Here is a 7155-nt window from a genome sequence, read left to right as displayed (position 1 = left end):
CTCAAGCTCGATCCACCAGTCTTCGCTGGTAGAGCCGATCCTGAACTGGCAGAAAGTTGGGTCGAAGAGACCGAACGTGCCTTCCTGGTGTTGGGAGTACCAGAAGAAAAGAAGACCAACTTTGGCACGTACAGGCTGAAAGACAACGCACGGAAGTGGTGGGATACCACTAAGATTATCCAGTTCTCGGAAGTTGAAGTCATTCCTTGGACTGACTTCCGGAGAGCTTTCATGGATAATTACTTTCCATTACACTCCAGAAACAAGAAGAAGATGGAGTTTCTGGAATTGGAGCAGGGTGGCATGAATCTGATTGACTATACCACCAAATTTCAAAATCTTGAACGGTACTGCTCCCGGTTATTTGAGACCGACCAAGAAAGGGCCGACAAGTACATCAATGGACTGCGAGAAGGGCTAAGGTCACGGGTTATCACCAGCATGCCCCAAACGTTTCAAACGGCTGTGGCAGCAGCTTCAAAAATACAAGTGGATTGGGAGCGATCAAAAGTGATCATAGCAAAAAGGCCCATAGTTGATGGTGGGAACAAGAAGAGAATGTTTCCAAGTGGCCAGGGTTCACGACAACCCTTTCAGAAGAAAAGGTTCCAAGGTGGGAACAACACTCAACAAGTTGTAAGGCCAAGGCAGAACACGGCTCCAAACAACCTGCAGTCCAACCCAAACTGCCCAAAATGCCATGTTAATCACGCAAGAGGACCATGTCCACGTGACACAGGTGGATGCTTCTACTGTGGCAAAGTGGGCCACATTGCAAGACAATGCAGGAAGAAGCTTATTGATGAGCAGAAGAGGAATGCCGGATCTGCCGGACCCTCTCAACAAGTACCACAACGAACACAAGTCCAACGACCCCCACCTAGAGTAGAACAAAGGCCTGCTGCAGGTCGTGTATACGCTGTAACGACTGAACAAGTCGAAACCGGTGACCTCATTGAAGGCACCGTACCTGTTAATGGACATGCAACTTACGTCTTGTTTGATTGTGGTGCTACTCATACGTTTATCTCTGACGATTTCACCGAACAACTCCACGCCTCGGTGCAACCGATTGATAAAATGATCGAAGTATATAACCCGTTGGGTTCACGCACCAAATGTATCCGGTGTGTGAAAAATTTGGATATTGAGATAGCAGGGCAACACTTGCCTACTGATGCCATCCTGATCGATATGATACAATACGATGTCATTCTGGGAATGAATTGGTTGGCTCAGAATAATGCCAAGATTCTGTGCCGCGAGGGCAGAGTGATTCTATCTCGACCCGGATTACCTAAGATGGAATACCGGTTATCCAAACCAGTCCCACAAAAAAGGCTCATATCAGCACTTAAGGTACAAAAATACCTTAGGAAGAGTTGTGTGGCCTTCCTGTTGAGTCTCTCGGTGGAAAAATCCAACGACCAACCCCTTGAGAGTTTGGAAGTAGTGCGGGAGTTTCCCGATCTGTTTCCTGAGGAATTGCCAGGACTTCCGCCACTTCGTGAGGTTGAATTTGGAATTCAATCCTTACCTGGAACAACGCCGATATCCAAAGCCCCTTATCGTATGGCACCAGCTGAACTCAGTGAGTTGAAGTGTCAGTTGGAAGAACTGATGGAACAAGGGTTCATCCGACCAAGTATGTCACCATGGGGAGCCCCGGTACTATTTGTAAAGAAGAAGGATGGATCCCTTCGGTTATGCATCGATTATCGGATGCTTAACCAGGCAACCATTAAAAATAAGTACCTGTTGCCTCGGATTGAGGACTTATTCGATCAGCTCAGAACAGCGAGAGTGTTCTCCAAGATCGACCTCAGGTCTGGATACCATCAGCTCAGAGTTAAGGAGGAGGATATACCTAAGACTGCCTTCAGAACGAGATATGGCCATTATGAGTTCGTAGTAATGCCCTTCGGACTTACAAATGCGCCTGCTGTCTTTATGGACCTGATGAACCGAATGTTCAAACCATACTTAGACACTTTTGTCATCGTCTTCATTGATGACATTCTCGTGTATTCAGAGAATGAGGAACAACACAAGGAGCACTTGAGAATCGTCTTGAAAACCCTTCAAGATAATCAGTTATATGCCAAGTTTTCAAAATGTGAATTCTGGCTAGACAAAGTAATGTTCCTTGGCCATGTGATCTCAAAAGATGGAATCGCAGTAGATCCTGCGAAAGTCGAAGCTGTGATAGACTGGAAGCAGCCAGAAAATATCACTGAGGTCCGCAGCTTCCTTGGACTTGCCGGATATTATCGGAAGTTCATACAGGACTTCTCCCGAATCGCCGTACCAATGACGAAATTACTGAAAAAGGAAGTCAAGTTTGAATGGACTGACCAGTGTAAGGAATGCTTTGAGGTTCTCAAACAGAGGCTTACCACTGCCCCTGTCCTTACCTTACCTTCTGATCAGGGAGGCTTCATTGCTTATACTGATGCCTCGGGAACGGGTCTGGGTTGTGTATTGATGCAGCATGGCAAAGTAATCGTCTATGCATCCCGTCAGTTAAGAATTCATGAGAAAAACTATCCAACCCACGATCTGGAGCTTGCCGCGGTAGTGTTCGCGCTTAAAATCTGGCGACACTACCTGTATGGAGAGAAATTTGAGGTCATGTCGGACCATAAAAGCCTAAAATACCTCTTTTCTCAAAAAGAACTCAATATGCGGCAACGACGATGGCTGGAATCCCTCAAAGACTATGAATTCACGCTTTCCTATCACCCTGGAAAGGCGAATGTTGTAGCAGATGCCCTTAGTCGCAAGAGTGTTGGCACTCTGGCCAGCCTCACCGGACAATGGAAGCTGATGGAGGATTTTGTCAGTTGGAAGCCATTCCTGGCTGACCCAGGAAAGATTCGATTGTCATGCCTGACAATCCATATCGAGATCCTCGATCGCATTGTAGCCGAACAGTTCAAGGACCCCCAGTACTTGGAATTAAAAGCTCGTGCCGAAAGAGATGACACTTTCTTCCATTTAAAAGAAGATGGAGGAATATGGATGGAAGAAAGGATTTGGGTCCCAAATAACCCTGAGCTAAGACAGGAAGTACTCCAGGAGGCTCATAACAGCAAATACACCATTCACCCTGGAGGTACGAAAATGTTTCGGGACTTACAGAGAAAGTACTGGTGGAGGGGTATGAAACGGGATGTGGCTACATTTGTCTCAAGGTGTTTAATCTGCCAGCAAGTAAAAATTGAGCATCAACGACCTGGTGGAAAAATGCAACGGATCGAGATTCCAGAATGGAAATGGGAGGGCATTACGATGGATTTCATCGTTGGATTGCCTCGGTCCAAGAGACAACATGACTCAATATGGGTGATCGTAGACAGACTCACCAAGTCTGCTCACTTCCTGCCAATCAACACTCGATACTCAACTGAACGATTGGCGGAGATCTACATTCGGGAAATCGTTAGACTCCATGGAGTGCCGATTTCGATCATATCCGATCGTGACCCGAAATTTACCTCTCACTTTTGGGAGCAGCTTCAAAGAGCCCTGGGGACGAAACTCAAGTTCAGTACAGCATTCCATCCCCAAACAGATGGGCAATCAGAACGAACCATACAGACTCTCGAAGATATGCTAAGAGCCTGTATGCTAGAATGGAAAGGTGATTGGGATTCCCACCTAGCGTTGGCTGAATTTGCTTATAATAATAGCCACCACGCTAGCATTGGGATGGCACCGTATGAAGCCTTGTACGGGCGACCCTGTAGATCACCAATCCATTGGGGTGAAGTGGGTGAGCGAACCTTGGACTCGCCCATAGTGTTGCAGCATTATACTGAGCAGGTCCACATGATCAGGAAGAAGCTACTGACTGCTCAGAGTCGATAGAAGAGCTACGCTGATCAGCGGCGTAGGGAACTCACTTTTGCGGTTGGAGATAAGGTTTTTATCAAGGTCTCCCCAACCAAGAGTGTGTTTCGTTTCGGAAAGAAGGGGAAGCTCAGCCCCAGATTCGTTGGTCCCTTCGAGGTTTTGAGCCGGATAGGAGAGACCGCCTACAGAGTAGCATTGCCACTGCAGTATACACAGATACACAATGTATTTCATGTGTCAATGCTTAGAAAATACGTTCACGACCCTTCCCACGTCATCCAACATGAAGATATTGACATCCAGGAGGATATGACGGTGGAAGAAAGGCCAGTAGAGATCATGGACCGACGGGAGCAAGTGCTAAGGACAAAGGTCATTCCACTTGTCAAAGTAAGATGGCAACATTACGGAGTCGATGATTGCACTTGGGAGCCCGAATCGGATATGCGGGATAAATATCCTGAACTCTTCACCTTGTACTCTTAGCTGAATTTCGCGGACGAAATTTCTTTAAGGGGGTAATGATGTATGACCCGCAATTTTTCAGAAAATATCTGAATAAAATTCATGAGGCATTTACCGGTAAAAATGGCATTTGTCTCAGAATGCGAAACGAATCAATTCCTGCGAGCCAGTTACACTTAGGATATTCGTCAAATCGCGAATATATGCTCAAACACTCTGGAAGCCATAACTTCCTATCTGAACAAAATCAAAGGATTCCTGCGAGCCAACTTTCTTAGTGGCATCAATACGAAGATAATGGCGTACTCAGAATTTTTCGGAAAAAAATCGCCGAAAACCCGAAATTCTTGCGGGACCCACAGAAATATGGGTGGGACCCACAAAAATATTTCTCAGAAAATATTCTAGAAGATTCTAGAATATTCCAGCACCTTCCAGAGCCTTCCAGCTCCTTCCAGCACCTTCCATGGAAGGGATTCTCAGAAAAGCCCAAGGGTAAAGAGGGGATTCTGAAACTTGGGGCCCAAGTTTCAGAACCTATAAATAGAGGACCCCCCCCCTCCTTTAGAAAATCGCCAACCCCTCTCTCTCTCCTCCTTTTCCAAACCTCCCCTACCTAGCCTAGCCCACCTGAGCCCACCTGACCTGGTCTGAGCCAGCCTGACTTAGCCTGAGCCTGCTTGACCTGGTCTGAGCCTGCCTGACCTGGTCCTAACCCACCTGACCTAGGTCTGAACCTACTTGACCTAAGTCTGAACCCAGTTGACTTGACTTGAACCTGGTTTGGTTCAAAGTCAAAGTCCAAGTCCTTTTTCGTCCGAAGTTCGAAGTTGATCCTTTTTCGAAGTCGAGCCTTGTTCGAAGCGTTTGAAGCAATCGGAGTCGTTTCTTCCTCAAATTGAAGTAAGTTCGCTTCATTAAACCATCTCTCTCAAGTATTTGATTGTTTGTATATAGCATATACTTTCTGAAGTAGTATCTTGCTTTAGTTCTTGGTTGAGCCCTCTAGGACACTTCGGTGTTCACGCGCTCGCCTCGTAACTATCGTCGGATATATATGTTCGAATACGCAGTATATGCGTTCTTCAAAATAGTATCTCACCCTAGTTCTTGGTTGAGCCCTCTAGGACACTTCGGTGTTCACTCGCTCGCCTCGTAACTATCGTTGGATACAGATCTAGGTGTATATCTGCTGATACTGCCGACGCGTCTTATATCGCACAGGCCATGTAATTTACCTTTGCCGTCACGTCGTATGATGCCAAGGCTCCCTGCTTTCTGTACTTCCGATTACTGCACTTCCGATTATGCATTTACTTACGCCGTCGCGTCGAACGATGCCAAGGCTCCTGCTTTCTGCAATGTATTTACTTACGCCGTCGCGTCGAACGATGCCAAGGCTCCTGTTTTGTTATATATGTAGAATATTTCGTTCAGTTACACACCCTGAACAATAGTATATGCATTTCCTTTACGCCGCCGCTGTATAAAGCACAAGCTTCTGCTTATATTACATATATGGCGCGTAAGTGAGCGTTCAAACGGAGATCAACTCCAAAATCGCCCATGCGATTCCCTTACCGCTCCTCGTACAAGATTCTGCTTGACGAATGAAGCCCCTATTGGAAAGGCTTCGCCTTTTGGCAAAATGCTCTTTACGTAAAGACTAAATCAATTACGTATGGCCTGGCTATGGCCCAAGGTTCCTGCAACCTTGATGGATGCAAAGTACGCACAACGGTGCGCATCCATTTCCCGAGTTAAGCGTAGCGATTTCCCACCAAAGAGGGGAGATGCCGCTGAAACGGATAAAAGAAACGCACGCTTTCTCCGTAAAAGAGAGGAAGTGCTGCTAAAATTCCTGAAGGAGCTAAGAATGGCTCAGAAAGAACGTAGCAGAAGTGCTACCCAGTTATGGAACGCCTTCTACAATGTAGAAAGGTTCGTCGCACCACTGCCGGTAGAGCAGAGAAGGTGTTGACAGAATGGTTGGCAGAAGAGCTGCCAAAACCAGTTAAGTGGCACAATGATGTCCTTTGTTGGAACGATGTCAGAATGACTCGTCTCCCTGACACCTGCAAGGGCATCATACTTGTAAGAGCCGTTGCGCCAAAGTAGTGGTAGCGCCTTGACGAGGTCCTGAGCTCGTTGCGTAAAAATACGCCGAGTAGCCGATCTGTAGAGATCGAGTCATGTGCATGCTCATTGAGAATTATCAGACAACCAGACTCGTAAGGGCCGCTGAGCCGGAGTGTGTTGTTTCCACCGAAAGAGGTGAAGTGCTCGTCAAGGCCGAAGTGCCGAGAGCAGAGTTAAGCATGCATATGAATAAAACCTTTGTTCCACGGTGAAAACCGTGTGGTTGATTGGGGTCGGGTACATACTTCTCAAAGGCTGCCCTATAGGCATGCAATGTTCGTCAAGAAATTGTAAGACCGGCAGGCCCCTTTCAGAATTTCTCACCGAGGAAGACGGTGATGGCGCAGCCTTGAGTGACATATATTTCACCCGAACCTGATAGAGTTCATTGATGGCCTTCGTCACTCAGAGGTATGAAGGTCGTGGTTATCCTTAAATATCTAAGGATTGAACCCCACTACTGCAGTAGCAGAATGCATTCGGATACCTAGTAAGGATCTCTTCCGGTATGTTGTACCGTCCTACTAGGGGGATGGGGTCAACAGGCCTCTGGGGTATCTAAAATAATAGAATAATCAACCCCCAGATCGTCGCGTTGTCGCCCAGATATGAGTCCCCTAAGCCCAGGGGGAGGTGCAATTATCGAAACAAAGCATTAGCTTAGGTACAGCGCTACTTTGAATGGATGAGTGGATG

Source organism: Nuphar pumila, chromosome 17, assembly GCF_984573655.1.
Source record: "Nuphar pumila chromosome 17, dmNupPumi1.hap1.1, whole genome shotgun sequence".
Taxonomy (NCBI): Eukaryota; Viridiplantae; Streptophyta; class Magnoliopsida; order Nymphaeales; family Nymphaeaceae; genus Nuphar; species Nuphar pumila.
Note: the sequence above shows the minus strand (reverse complement) of the source record.